Genomic DNA, 13,975 nt, shown 5'->3' with positions numbered 1-13,975 from the left:
TATGTTTCGTTGCTTGTTTACGTATAAACCACATTAAAGCTAGTAATGTAAGGCTTACAAGCTCACGTTATTTTCAAATTTTTGTCTTCCGTTCATTATTGCGCTCCTTGTACATTTCAGTTGCATACCAGAGTAGTATGTTTTAGTATACTTGTACTCTCATTCCCTTCTTGTGGTGTATAAATTCGTTGATGTATGAGGTTGGTGTTTTGTATGTCAAAATGAGTAAATGGAAATTGTGTTAATGGACTCCACAGGGATCATATGCCAAATTGTCTTGGTGAGTCACAAAATATACTTACTAGAGGGCGTTTTTTCTACTTGGTTTCGTGTGGAAGATGTGAAAAAATCATTAATAGTTGCTCTCTTTTCTGTGTACTGTTCATACTAGCGGGGATACCATTATAGTGGATGATTTCAGATCATGACTAGCCCTATAGTTCATAGCTAGGACCTTCCGTGGTTGTATTTTGTTTTAGATTAAAATTAGACCCCAAGTGAGATTTCAATAACAGTATATTCTTACAGAAAAACAATTCAAAAATACATTCCACAGATTCTTTATTTTATTTGGTATCTGAAAGTGCCAAGCGTTTTTCTTGTGCTGATTCGTGAGAGTAACTTCTCGGAATGAGTTAGAATATTGTTATGATAAATTAAGGCTTTCTTTACAAAATGTTCATTGACTTTTTATCTGCTTCATGACGCATACAAAGAATAGACGAAGTCAGTTTCTTTCTTAAAATTGACATGTATCTGTAAAATTCCAGCTGTAGGTAAAACCTACCTAAAGCAGAAGCAATAACCAAACCACCAGCATTATTCATCGATAGTTTAACTTACAGGTCTTATTTATGTGCGCAATGTCATTTGGATCGTTTTATCATTGAGGCAACATTTCTGAATTATTGCCGAATGTCCTGAAAAAGCCGAGATACTCTCGGAGCATCATACGCTTGCTCGAGCACACCCACAAATATTATGTATGTGTATATATATGTATATATTACTAAAAGGACCTCATTCAAACTGGATGGTATCTAACCATCCAGTTTGAATAATCACTAATAATTCTACTAAGCACAGAACAATTGTGTATGTGATAAAGTTAATATATGTATATATATATATATATATAATGTATATAATGTGTGTGTATGTATAATATATATGTATATATATACTGTATATATATATATATTAATTGCGTGATAATAACTGTTTGATATTTCTTCGAAGCCTGTGTCATCTGCATGCAACACCATCTGTTGCCCAACATCGCTGCAGACAGACTTTAACAAAGCTGGGCTAGAAATTGTTTCAACATAGATATGTCAGTAATTCCATCGCTAAAAACCAGCAATCTTTACGTCTGTAAATTCAGCTTAACGTGTATGTTCTGTGTTTGACTAAAGGTTGTAGACGTGTAGAATTATGGTCGTTCAAACAAACAGACGTCTACGTGAAGGTTATAAGCGCAAATTGCAATTATATTTGCAAATTATGATCACGAATGTAATAGGTAAGCTTACTAATAAACCGTGGTTTTTGCGTTAAACCGAAGCATATGCGCAGGTACTGGTTATAACAAAACTCAAAGCGGACAGGTAGATCGTGGTTATGACTGTTAACCCCACACAAACGTGCACCTCATGGTGATGGCCTTAAAAATCAAGCAGACTTTCAATGCATGGCTCTGACGGTAAACATGTTTGGTTTCGGCTGTTAAAACTATGCCTACGTGCAAGTCGTAGGTATGACGGTAAAAACTAAGCATGTTTACCGTTCAGGGTTTTGGCAGTAAAATGCAGGTATGCGTGCAAGCCATTTTAATGCCTACAGTAACAAAGTAGGCGTTGAAGTCCTAGTTATAATGAATATCAAGCCTTCATGTAGATTGCGCATGACCATAATACCTGTGCATAAGCGTCATGTGTGAATACGAACACTGCAGTCAAACCTACCGTTCCACTTAAGACAGTGAGGTGAATAACAGTTATAATTATGCAGGTGGTGATGCAAAGAAAAAGAAAGTTATGCATGAATTTATCCATATAGGTTAATAAAAGAAAAATATCCTAGGCTCTTGAAACTTCTAACATGGTTTCCATTTCCTAAGATAGATTTCATGTTTCTCGTAAAAATCAACGAAACATTGATGGTTTGTAATCCGTTATATTTTTTGTACATTTTATTTCTAGTTCATGCTTAGTTTTAGTTTGTCAAAGAGTACGATATAATGTGTGGTGTACCTTTGTATTGAATTTAAGCTTCTTGACAGCCACAGACAGTTAGTTGCTTGATTCGTATCCTTGAATGTACAGTATGTGCGTTGTAGTAACTAGCACTGCAGATTGGGCGCTGACTGGGTAATCCAAGGAACTACATCGATCCCATCACTAATCACAAATTGACTGACCTTAAAACTCCATTTCATACTTTATTTTTCCGGAACTTGACTCTGGTTATGTAATAAAAATAATCTTTCCAATGTTCTTTTCTGGATGGGATAAGTTTTTGCATAAGATGAAAATTACATGATTTGAAACTGAAATCAATTTAGTTCGACAAATTGAAAGTTAGACAGTTTAACTGAGGTGTTGACATTTTTAATTCTTTGTAGATTTTTTTGTACAGCTGATCATAGCATAAACTAAAAAAAACTGTGAATATGAAAGAGAATGTTCATCAAACAACTTAATCGGTAAAATTGATAAGACGTTGAATTTACAAGCATATGGCGTTCAACTTGGAAGATTCCACCCGGCTAGAATTTCAGGAGGATAGGATTTGTTGTTTTATATTTTACATTGGACCATTGTGATCATTCATGCCAATTTTCATGCTTGTATAACTGTTTGAATGAATCGTCCAAAAAATTATCAATTTGGTTCACCAAAAATGCGATTCGTATTTTGTCACTTGTTTGTAGAAAAATACCTTATGAACTTTGTTGCTTATTAGTAGGGATTACTTTCCTTACTGTTAAAAGTATATCGTTAGAGGGGTCATTTTGTTCCTGTGCTTTTATTATTAAATACGTTGTCTAGAAGGAAAAAATGTGACTAACTTTCGACAGATTTATGAAATTTAATGTCATGACCCTTCTTGACTGAATATCTTGATTAAGCAGTCCACCAGACAATTGGAAGAAATTGCATTTTAGTGAAATGCAATTTCGACATATGCTGTTTTGGCTTCACCAACACTTAGGAGTAATTAGTTATTCTCGTTGTTTTATGAAAGTTTTTTTTTTATGGGGATGGGGGCTGGGGGCATTCTTGCATCTAAGTAACTTTGGATACGCATTACGGAGAGGTCCCTGAACAACTTACCTCCCCCAATTCCTCCCCCATCCTCCTTTTACCTTTAGCACCGCTGGCTCCCTTCCCTCCCCTCCCCCTTGTTTTGTTCGTTTTGGTAAAAGGCCGTGGAAGGAAACGTCTGTTTTTATATGCAAAGAGGAAAATACGAGAAAATTTTGTGTATCATGCTGAGAGGGTGTTTTCATATTCTAGCATCCATTTCGATGCATTTTCTGAAGAATCAACCGAGACGCACTGGAAGTGCTTTTGGATATATAAAAGAAAAAAACCTTGCATTAGGGATCTTTAAATGAATTCTTCCTCTTATTCTTTTCATCCTTTCGTGCTCCTCAGCGGGTTTTTTGCTCTCCGTATGTAATGGGCTTGATCCCAGCTGAACGGCGGCTGGCTCTCTCGAGGTGCAATTGGAGTTAAGCTGAGACTCGGTGGAGTGTGAATCTCACTTCTGAAATAGCTTTGAGCCTTCGCATCTGCTAGACTAATTCCCTTTGAGAATCAAATCCCGGCAACAAAGACCTCTTTACCTTGTATGCCAGACTTACTGTTGTCATCATCATCAGCATCATCGTTATTAATATTATTAGCAGCAGCAGCACCAAAAATAGTGGTAGTAGTAGTGATAGTACCGGTTATGTAACTTTTTTAGTAAAAGAACTGTCCAGGTGCTCCACCCAAAAAAAAGTTTGCTCGCCTAATGCATTCAGGAGACATAGTCTTGAAAAGATTCTTTCCGGCATCATCAGAAGATTTATGCACATTAGAATTCCATAAGAGTTACCTAGGATAGAATTGATTTTAGTTGGGTAATAAACTTACGAGAGAGACACTTTCTTGAGGAACGTCTCAGAGGTTGAGACTTCGAGGTACGGTCTGAAATCGTACTCGCTGGCTCTTCATAATTATTATTATTATATTTATTATTGTTCAACTGCGGTCGTTGCTGTTATTCTGTTCAGTACATGCCTCGTTGTGTTTGGTATTTATCTTCATTGTTGTTCTTCACCCGTAGTTGTTAAAATGTTTCTTCATATAATTTTTGTAATTTTTATGAAAATTGTTTATGCATAACATAGTTGATTCAAACATATTAAGGTCAGAACAAACCTGAACATTCGAAAGATATTCTTAGAATTCAAAAGCATAGTGCAATTAATCAAGTACACATTTCACCCTGCAATGGTTTGCTTTGGAAGATTGTCGATATAGAAATTATAAATCTATCATCTATGAAGCCTCAGACGCGGCTCCTCCAGTCATGTGATCAAAGTATGTATTAATAAAAATGAAAAGTTGAAAAGGAATGCGTCGGAGGCATGGAGAGAGAGAGAGAGAGAAAAAAAAAGATAGACCCAATTACATTTTCGCGATGGATGAGTTTTTTCCCCTCTGGAATTAGAATTCCAGCGCAACACCTTTTACAATTAATAGCCGAAACGGAATTTCATTTTGAGTGGCATTGTTCAGAGATATTTTGGGATAAATGGTCAGAAACACTCTCGAGCATTAATTCATAAAGCTCGGCACATACGAGAATTAAATATACACGTTTTATTTTTGGGTTTCACCGCTATATTCCTTATTGATGAGAAAGTGCAAGGCCGCTGCCGCCGTTTCTCTTGCGGAAATATTGAGGCTTGGAATCAAACCCGAGTCTCACCTTTCGGATCAATCACAGGCTTCTGTATAATGCAATACATGAATCATATCGGATGTGTCACTTCCTTCTGTGAATAGAAGGTTTGATGTCATTTAAGGTTGCGCATTCGACATGACTCAAAGTTTGGATTTCGTATTTTCTGTTCAGAGAAATTGTAATTAGAAATTGCAGCTTCGCTTACCTTACGTTAATCCTGAATAACTGTTTGAAAGCGCTCCACGGTTTTGGTACCGTCATTAGACTAAAAATCTCAATCCGTGGTTGTTGTTTTGCCTGTTAGGAGATCTTTGATCCAACTTTAGATTAAAAAATCGTCGCTGGGTATGTCGTTATGTCAGTAATTTCATATATCACACCACACCTCTTGTTTATAAATTGACAGTTACTCTCTCTCTCTCTCTCTCTCTCTCTCTCTCTCTCTCTCTCTCTCTCTCTCTCTCTCTCTCTCTCACACACACACACATAGACGACCATACATGAAATAATGTCTTTGGGAGAGACATGAAATAATGCTGTTTGTAACCCTTTTCTTTTGAAAGCCGAAATAGAATTTCACAAAATACTGATAAAAAAAATAATTCAGAATAACCTGTAAATTTCTATTTCCCTTTTTTCGATGAAAGCAATTTTTATAGTGAATTTCCCCTGAAATGGCAATGTATCTATCTTTTCCTGGAAGAAGGGAAAAAGGAGAGTTATAACCTCATTAGACGTTTTAAAAAGTAAGTTGCTACATCGCTCTCCTTAGGGAGTACTGAATATTTTAGGAAGCTGCGAGAAGGATGGCTGCTCTTTGATTTGGTGGGATTGGTTTCTTTTCTTTTGTATTCTTTTTTATTTTTCATTTTGTTTATGTACTGTATATTCTGTTTCCCAAGGGTTTATGTAAAAATTATTCATTCTTATAAAACGTTATATTTGAAAAGTCAGCTATGTTATTTACGTTTTTCGCCCCGTTTGATTGGTGAACATTAGTAATATATATGGCAAAAGATACTTAACACGTGCTTTCAAACCCACTATAATGAAAAGATACATCTTGAATGAGGGTCTTCCACCTAAAATATTGCTAAAAGTAGTATTTTAGGTAACAGACCATCATTCAAAATATATCTTGAATTATCATGCATATATGTTTAGTTTTGAAATGTAAGATTTAAAAAAAAGTATAATTTCATCAGGATTTACTATACGTGTTATACAAATAGCACGCCCCTGGCCAGGAAGTACGTACCTCGCAGAGCGACGGTGATATTATTTTCTTTTCCCGGACCACACGGAAGTGGAGAGAGTGATTGCCATTGACCTCAGGAGAGGGGGCTTATCTGCCGTTTCAAGAAGCATTTTCTCCCACCGAGAGATAACCTGCCCTTTACTAGACTCCTCCTCTGCTCTGAGGTACATTATTTCTGTACCCCAAAGTGTTGGCACTTTCTAGGTGTGCAATGTTCTGATGTTACTTTGTATTGCCACCTTAGCAGCTGGCCGCAGTGAACAGAGTGACCTTACGTTTGTAGTTGGAGAGAGAGAGAGAGAGAGAGAGAGAGAGAGAGAGAGAGAGAGAGAAAGGTTCATCTGCCATTCGAGGTGCCTGGCCTTCCCATGGAGCTCACAACCTTCAACCAGGCGCGCCTTATCCATGGAGCGCGGCTCATCAGAACCCAAAACCATTGGAATTTCCTGGGTACCAGTATTAGTCACTTTTAATGATTGGCTTGCAACGGCATGATATTAAATATTATATATATATATATATATATATATATATATATATATATATATATATATATATATATATATATATATATATAAGTATAATATGTATATACATATTTTTATATATATACATATATATATATATATATATATATATATATATATATATATATATATATATATATATATATATAACACACACACACACACACATATATATATATATATATATATATATATATATAGATATATATATATATATATACACAGTATATATATATATGTATATAAAGAGCCATCCATTTCTTCGCCACTGCAACAATACCCGTGATATTCCATGATAGAATGGGAATAGGCGCGGAATGTAACCGCAGTAAAAATGTTCTTGAAATTTTCCCACGGAATGGAATACTACCCTATGCCATTGGTGTCCCAGAGAACTAGAATACCCTTTTATGGAAATTGAATAACGCCGTCGCTAGTTTCGCCTGTTTTGAATGTTATTGTTGGGGGTTGATGTATTTTATGGTATATTGCTAGGAATGGCAATGGGATCCCGTATTTGATATTGGAAGTTTTGTGAATTGTAAACATTGGATATTTGATCTCCCGTTCGTGTCATAACGTGTCCCGAATTATGCGTCCCGATGGCCCTTCTAGAATAATGAATCGTCAGCGTATGGATCAGCGGGAAAATGGATCTTTAATTATGCTTCCTGCAAAAGAAGGATTCTGGTTTTAGATTATTTTTCCTTTTATTCTAGATATTGCAGACATTGGCAGAGAGGTATAGTCCTGTCACTGAGAATGAAACTGCAATAACCTCACGTATATGAATTATTAGATAAAAAGGGAAGGGGAACACCAAGAAGCGTTCGTGTCTTCCAAACGAAGGTTGTCTTGTAAAGACCAAGCAAGACGCTTGTATTTCAGGGGTAATTAACAGTAAATCAAAGAAGAAGTTTAAAAAGAATTTTTTTTTTTTTTAAGATACATTCGGAGGGATTTTCAGAATGGCAACCTTTACGAAGTTTAATATTTTCGTTTTGTCAGGCAAGAATTCATAATACAATTTTTTTTTTCAGATACATCAGAAGGGATTTTCAAAACAGCAAAATTTTTCAAAGCTTAATTTCGTTTTGTCAGACAACAATTCATAATCCTGTTTTTTTTTTTTACAGATCTATCAGAATGGATTTTCAAAATGGCACCTTTTCGAAGGTTATATATATATATATATATATATATATTATATATATATATATATATATATATATATATATATATATATATATATATATATATATATATATATATATATATATATATATATATATATATATATATATATATATTTTGCCAAACAAGAATCATAATAATGTATATTAACGGTGAACATTGTAAACTCACTAGAAGATTTTATGCCCAAGCTTTAGCGTACTATGCCTTTAAAGTAGCCTTAGTATTTATAGGAAATGTTCAGAACAACTTTTCTGTCTGAATCCCCGCTCTTCGTGTACAAAAATATATGGACAGCTGTTACAAGAACACTGGCACACCCTGGACTCTGTGTGTAACAGAGGAGGAAGTTTCAAGGCGAAAATGAGAAGCGAAAGGGAAAATGGTGTACCACTTTTTTTCCCAGTGCTGAACTGTCAGTATCCATGAAACAGCCGTGCCCGTGGGACATACAGCTTGAGGAAAGTGGAAATGGATGTGGTGTGAGGCTGTTAGCAAACATCTCTCTGAGAGACATCTTCAACGTAATTAACTCGTCTCCTTCCCTCCAATTAGCTAGGGTTAAGTTTTGGGGTGTAATTTTATCCTTGTGGGCTTGTTGCTGCGTTTTATGCCTTTTTGAATTCCCTAGTTTTCTCATCTATATTTCAGTTCTGTTTTATACTCCGGCACATCTTGATGATTTTGTTTTCATTTGTATTTTTATAATGTTTTATTGTACATTTATGAACTTGCCGCAATTGTGGTGTTCTCTGAACAAAACCCTTTTTTTTTATAATATTACTCTCACAAAGATGTCTCTTACATTTTACCTTATGTGGCACTGTATAGACAGTACCAAAGGTTCACCGCATCATCCCTTTGGACCCGGCTGCGTTGCTTTCTGCCATTTAATTTTTATGTCACTTTTCGTCTCTTCCTGCATCAAGGTCCAGCCTCGTTAACTTAGCTTTGTTCTGGTTTGCCCTTCACATTTAAGGGAGAAAATTTCTGAGAACACTCCCATAGTCTTTAGACATGATTTCGTAGTCCGTTAAACTATTTTGTAATGATTGCAGTGTTCACTGTTTTTCATACTGTTTATTCCGAATTATATAAGACAGTTTCCCCAGTCCTGTTTCTCGTCTCAAATATGGCTTCTTTTTCTTCGTGTTACTTCTAGAATTATAGTCAATAGTCAAATAGTTTCTTTGGTCTTACGTACTGTATATGCTGATAAGATGGTAGTTATACATACATATGTATTATATATATATATATATATATATATATATATATATATATATATATATATATATATATATATATCAGCTTTTATACAATTCCTTGTTCGTATTCATGTATGCATATTAAGGCTGACATGTATACATGTAAGATAAAAAAAACAGCTTTATGAGTTAACATTGCTTTGCCACTTCATACTAAGCACGAGTTGAGTATTAATTTTTTACTCTTTGTCTCTTTCCTTAGAGAAATATCAAAATTAAGTTTACCGGGGTATATGTAATTATAAGTATTTTCGATGAAAAACCATGAAAGAACTAAAAAAAATCACCATTTTTTGGAAGGGGCGGAGTTCCATAATTAGAACCTTAATTTTATGCTATTTATTGCCTAGAGGCTAACGTTAATCCTAGAAGTAATATTTATAGGAGCTAAAGATATAAGCTAAATTTCACGATTCAGTTATCCGTCACCATATGTACAATTCCCTCTTAGTAAGGTGCTTGTTTATTGGAAATACTTTATTTACTGAGGCCCAAAAGTGAAAGTAAATTAGCTTTGTGAAAGCACACCTTCAATTATTTAATAACCATTCTAATAGGCCTACATCACGTAGCACAAAAAGTGGACACCTTTGGCCCCCATGACGTACTTCATAGAAAACTCATAAATTTCATTCCTCTGGTTTTTAATGCCAGCCACCACAGGATTAATAACCAGTTATTTCAATAAAATCCTTGACCCATGACTACCAATTTATTGGCCATAAAAGAAGTTTACTACTCTTTCGTATATACATAAATATTGGTGAATGGTTATTTTTTAATCTCTTGCTAAATATGTTGTTGGTGTGGTATAAATAAGGGAGGAAGTCATTCACCGTCGTAGAAGGATAAAGCGCTACCAAGTTCCTTCCGTGATGAAATGCTTCTGTTGGAGATGTACTTTTCGCCCCGTTTTGTTTCTCTGTCTCATTCCTCTTTAGACCTCGACTTTGTTTCTGCTAAGAGCAAATTTTGTGTGGCCTTAGCATTAGTGATATTTTCCACCCCGCAAGGGTTGTTTTTCTTCTCACATTGTAAGTACTCTCTCTCTCTCTCTCTCTCTCTCTCTCTCTCTCTCTCTCTCTCTCTCTCTCTCTCTCTCTCTCTCTCTCTCTCTCATGATCTTTGAGGCAGTAATGTGCTTCATGTTACAATGCAGCCAAATGGAGTGACTGAGTCGCAAATTCTGAAAGAAAATTTTCTATATAACACTTATATGTATATATGTGTCCGTGTACACACACAGACACACACACACACACACACATATATATATATATATATATATATATATATATATATATATATATATATATATATATATATATATATTATAAACACACGCATTTTTTGAAATTTATTTGAGAACTTTTGACCTTTGGGTGCCATTAGCCGTAAGCTTAATGTTGGTGCTCTTAGCGTAACTGGTGAAGGTTAAAGCAGCTCTCAGCAGTTGATTCAGCTGTTAGTCTCGGTAGTTGGTTTTAAGAGAGACTTGCACTCTTCTATTTCATGCAGAGCGAGGCGAATTTTACGTTCTGCGGAAGTCATGCCAGATTTCCCCTGATGGAACAGGAGGTGGGGAGGTCGTGGGTGAGAGACGAACCGACAGGACAGACAGACAGACAGAGAAAAGCATGCTGAACGTTGGGGTTGAGGGGGTGAAAATGTGGAAAGATCATCGCCATTCAGGTTCTTAATGACAGAATGGAAATTCTGCTTTTAATTGCGCTTACTGATATAATCTGTCGGTAAGTCTCATAATTCTCAGGCATGAATGTACAGGGCTTAGCATCACATTCCAGTTCACTTCACGGAATATGTGTTCTAGATTTACAATATTTCAACTGGTAAAAACTGAAATATCCTTCTGAAGACTGAGTAATATATATATATATATATATATATATATATATATATATATATATATATATATATATATATATATATATATACTGTATATATATGTATATATATGTATATATATATATATTATATATATATACAGTATATATATGTATATATATATATATATATATATATATATATATATATAATGCATGTATGTATGTATTCCTTTGGAGGGAATGGTGTCAAAAGATGTTAACCTTCCAATTCTAAGGTATTGTGGGATGAGGTTACTAGCCTCATTCCACATATGTTTCTGACCTTGATTGCGACAACCTCAGTTGTAGGCATGTAACTCACTTCTTAGGTTGAAGTCGGCAGAAACCCAAGGGATCTTTAACAGCGCCTGCTGCTTGATAGAAGAACTCCCGGAAATATGATAAAGTGAAATTAACAAATAGGAAAAGATAAGTCAACAGTTTGATGGTAATGTAAATGAACAGGGAAACTGAGACAATCAGACATGACGCTTTATAAGAATGTTGCAGCATTGCTTCAGCTTCAAGAGCTTCAGTATCTCCAACAAGACGTCAGTTCCACAGTTTTACAGTAAAGAGAATTATTATTATTATTATTATTATTATTATTATTATTATTATTATTATTATTATTATTATCTGAATATGAAACGTTGTCTGATGATATATAATCAGCTCCTTATGCGACCACTTGTGTAGTCAAGTTGTCCCTTCCTTGGTATGACTGGTAACCTACTGGATATAAGTAAATTACCGTAGAATTGTTGACAGGCCCTCATATAAAGTAAACTGGCCTCAGTACGCGTATTCATTATACCATATACATAGATATTCGTTCATGTATAGAAAGTGTAGCTTTCAGTGCTGGCGTCCCAATTTTATGATTAAGGAGTTTCATTAAACTTAACAAAGCAACTCTCAGTTCACCCAAAGTAAATGTCCATTCAGCTGAGAAAGACGCAAAGCCCAGGCTATAGATCCAGTTTCCTTACTTTTCTGACCTCAGACATGTACAGTGTGTGTTCGCGCAAGTCTATATAATAATTATATATTTACCTGATAATATTGAAAGGTGCTAATTTCTAAAATGCTCTTAGCTCAGATGATTGATGGGCAGGAATTAATAGATTGGTTCAGTGATCCCAACATGAACAGTGACCGATACGTTGCGATCATATTTCACATACGTTCATGTAAAACATTCCTTTTTCTGTACATCCGTTCATATTCTCTTTCTTTCATCTTACTTTCCACCCTCCCCTAACAATTGTTTCATAGTACAACTGCGAGGTTTTCCTCCTGTTACACCTTTTAAGCCTTTTTACTGTCAATTTACGTTTCTGCGCTGAATGACCTCATAGGTCCCAACGCTTGCCCATTGGCCTAAATTCTATATTCTGTTCTGTTTTGTTCATTTAAAACGTTACAGATTTATGCCGTAAGATATTAGTTATCCAGTTGCCTGTTACTTCTTTTAATCACTTTCTGATATATTTCACATCGACGTTACAAAATGGATGCTTTTAGTTGTGGAATATGTAGGAGATATTTTGAACAGCAATGATGTTTGCAAAACGTGAAGTTCAAGAAGTCAATGTAACATACATCACAGAAAACTATAAGTGAAACCCCTTATTTTCAAAGTTCACTCACTTAGTTCGTTAACATCAGACACCGCAAAGTAGGAATAAAAACCTTCGGCCATTTTTATCTCCCTGACAGAACTCTAATTACATAGTCAATAATTATATGGAAAAAAGCAGCGTCACTGGTTGTGAGTGGTCATTAACTTTTCTTTGTGTAAATTGAATTACAAACTTCATACTTTGTCATTTTTTAATTGGTCATTTCATTAGAAACCAGTCCAGTGTTGATTGAACGACAGCATTTTTGGAAGATGGTGAAAATAATTCAGAGAAAACGAAATTTGTTTTAGATAAGTTTTATTTATAAAATATAAAAAAATATTATGTTTTCGAGGCAACATTATTTCCTTGTCATTTTTCTATTTCTTTTCGTGTTATTTCTACTTATTTCCATTTATTTCTGTTTATTGTCTTGTCATTTTTCTATTTCTTCGTGGGAGTTTCTCTTTAATCGTGGAGCTTTCATATTTAAAACTTTTTCAGCTGCATCTTGCGGTGAATTCTCGAGTAATGGAAAACCAGCTTATCCTTCTCTATTTCCTTCACGAACCACCTCTGGTGACCGACCCTGGGTGTTGAGGAAATTGGAGTGAAAGCCATTCAATCCGGCCGAAATCAGAGTTGACTAAATGATGCATTACCTCGTCCGTGACCGGAAAATTGCTTAAGCTTCTTGAACTGGCTGACTCTGGTTCCTCACCTTTCTTATAAAATAAAATATATGTTTTTTTTTTTTTTTTTAGCTCACCTCCTGCAGTTTGTGCTGTGGATTTGAATATATCTTTGAAAGGCTATTTAATGGTATTTTTTTTTTAGTTTAAAACGCTGCGTAAGGCATTATTTTTCAATGTAGTTTATACTAAGATTTTCATTCGTCAGCCATTAGGTATGGTGTTAATTTTGATTCGTCAACTAATTGTTGATTTATAGTTTCAAAAACCAAGAGGAAATAGTCTGGATTTGAATGTTTACCCACAAAACTTCATTGACATTGTTGGTTGTGGCGTAAATAAATGAAACAGCTGTCCTGACGGCAGGTGAAAATATATAGGGGGAATCATTCCATTGATGGTAATAATGCATAGCTTAGCAATTTCTGTTATAGCAGTGTTAATTTTGTTTATTGCTGGGGAGTAATAGGGTGATTAGATTACATTTGACAATTGTATTAAATAATTCCTTGAGGTAATGCCTCAGTTTTTCTTGCTGAATACTTTCCATTAATATATATGTATGT

General features: G+C 34.9%; 1 protein-coding gene across 4 annotated transcripts in view; it reads left to right on the top strand.

Annotated features, from left to right (window-relative positions):
* LOC136844392 (uncharacterized) overlaps positions 1-13,975 on the top strand; it is a 464,343-nt gene that overhangs the window by 234,083 nt on the left and 216,285 nt on the right. The window lies entirely within an intron of this gene.

The sequence above is a fragment of the Macrobrachium rosenbergii genome, chromosome 12 (genome assembly GCF_040412425.1).
Source record: "Macrobrachium rosenbergii isolate ZJJX-2024 chromosome 12, ASM4041242v1, whole genome shotgun sequence".
Taxonomy (NCBI): domain Eukaryota; kingdom Metazoa; phylum Arthropoda; class Malacostraca; order Decapoda; family Palaemonidae; genus Macrobrachium; species Macrobrachium rosenbergii.
The sequence above is the reverse complement of the archived record's forward strand: the minus strand, read 5'-3'. Positions and strand labels throughout refer to the sequence as shown.